The sequence below is a fragment of the Lethenteron reissneri genome, chromosome 69 (assembly GCF_015708825.2).
Source record: "Lethenteron reissneri isolate LAM-NWPU_2019-01 chromosome 69, ASM1570882v1, whole genome shotgun sequence".
Taxonomy (NCBI): Eukaryota; Metazoa; Chordata; class Hyperoartia; order Petromyzontiformes; family Petromyzontidae; genus Lethenteron; species Lethenteron reissneri.
Genome location: NC_083847.1, coordinates 7575846 through 7578135, shown reverse-complemented (window position 1 = coordinate 7578135; position 2290 = coordinate 7575846).

Below are 2290 nucleotides of genomic sequence, written 5' to 3'. Positions count from 1 at the left end.
TTCTACAATGTGGATTGTTTTTTGTGGTGGGGGGGGCAGGGGGTGGAGATTTCTGGATGACCAATAAGGAGGCAGGAAATTTGACAAAAAACACTCGACTCAAAATTGCCCAAAGACTCGCATAGAGCCCTAAGCCTTACATACAGATCCACAGACATATAACACAGCGAAGAACAGCAAATTGCGATTTAAAGCTTTCGTGACTGCAGGGATTCATTTTCTTGGTTCTTTCGGTAAAGTCACGTAGAAGGGAAATAATAAAATAATAATAATAAAACAATAAAATAATTCTCGCGACGCTTCGGGTCACAACGCAAGCAGCCGTCCTCAGGTGAAGAACAGGTCTGTCGGAAAGACAGCGTCATTCAGATAATTATTTTATTATGTTTAATGTGTATTATTTTATTATTTCCCTTCTACGTGACTGTACCGAAAGAACCAAGAAAAACAGCAAATTGCATACAGCCTGCCATGCATGCGTAGTGGCATAGCGCTGGCTGCTGGCGAAAAAGGGGATCTGCGGCGTACGGCAGTTCTGACGTCGGCAGGCCGTGATATACACGATAGGGGGATCGAGGGGGAAGTTCACAGAAGGGGTCCATCAGGAACCCGCTGGTAGGTTCCAGAAAGGGGGCGTGGCCACGCTGGCCGTATAAGAGGGGTCCCTGTGGGGAACCTCGTGGCTGTCGCTGGAAGTGGGGTGATCTCCTGCCGTGCCGCTGAAGTCCATCGCCACCGTTCTTCTCGTCGTCGTCTTCGTCTTCACCATCCCGGGGCGCCGCTAGTCAGACGGCCTACCAACTGTTCTAACTAATCTCGATTTGAAGCTTTCGTGACTGCAGTAATCCATACTATTTGGTTCTTTCGGTAAAGTCGCGTGGGTAGAAAATAAAATGAAATAAATAACGACGTTTCGATCGCAACACAAGCGGTCGTCAAAGGCAAACTGTTGATAAGGGTTTGGGGATGGGCATAGCCCAGTGTTTTATCCCGATGGTGCTTGTTAAATAAAGAAGTGGTCTCCAAGTCTACCTGTCTCCGCGTTAGTCACGACACGTGTACCTACTGTGTGATAGGCTGTTGCATACAAAACCGACAGTGATTCCTTGTTTACACACCGATAGACTTTTGGGCTTCCCTTGTTCATGGCGTTGCTGCCCGATGTGTAGGCTGTGCAATAGTCTCCCATGCAGTAGCAACATTACAGCAGCAATGTGTCCCAATGTCTCCCCATGTCCTTTGCGTATGTTCGTGTGTCCCCATGCAGTAGCTAATTACAGCAGCAAAATTAATATCATCACTTCATCACCATCATGATCATCATCGTCAAAACCAACATATACATCATTAGCATCGTCATCAATATCAACACTTACATCGTTACTAACTCGATAACCATCGTCAAATTCAACACTTAAATCACGAACATCGTCATTTGTAATGTACAACAAAACCTTGCACATCGCGGGGTTTCACATCGCGGATTTGGCCATTTAGGGGCCGTCCATAAATGACGTCACACGATTTTGGACGATTTTTGCCGCCCCCCCCCCTCGTCACACGGCGTCACAAAAAGTCAGACCCCCCCTCAAATATGACGTCGCAAAGCTCTGCCCACCCCCGCCCCCCCAAAACCATATTTCCATTTTGAAATTAAACATGCTTCAAATCGCTTTAAACTATTGTCATTGTAGTGCGTATTTAATGTGGTGCTGCACTCTGATGTTGTAGGAGTGTTGTTATAACAATTAGTATTGTTATAACAATTCTATATTTATTTAAAGTTGCTCATTTTGATGTGATGTCACATTTCTCAAACCCCCCCTACCCCCTCGTCACACATTGTCACAAATGTCTGACCCCCCCCCTAGGTGCGTGACGTCATTTATGGACGGCCCCTTACTGAAAATTCCATCCCTGGCCCCGCCCACTTACCCTTGGGTGTACCCACCACGCACGTATATCTCCCCTGGTGGCAGTAGCTCTCTCGCTGCATTTCGTCTTGCCTCAGCAGTCAGCCTGCTGTATTGTTTCACCTGAGGACGATGGCTTGTGTTGCTATCGAAACGTCGTGATCTTTTATTTTTCTACCTACGTGACTTTACCTCAAGAACCAAAGAGTATGGATTCCTGCAGTCACGAAAGCTTCAAATCAAGATTAAATAGTTTTAGCTATGACCAAACTTACCCAAACCCATAGCATTACCCCTATCACTACACCTACCCCTAACACTACCCTTACTACTATTGAATGCTTCCAGCCCCCAGCTATAACCAGGCCTTCACAAAC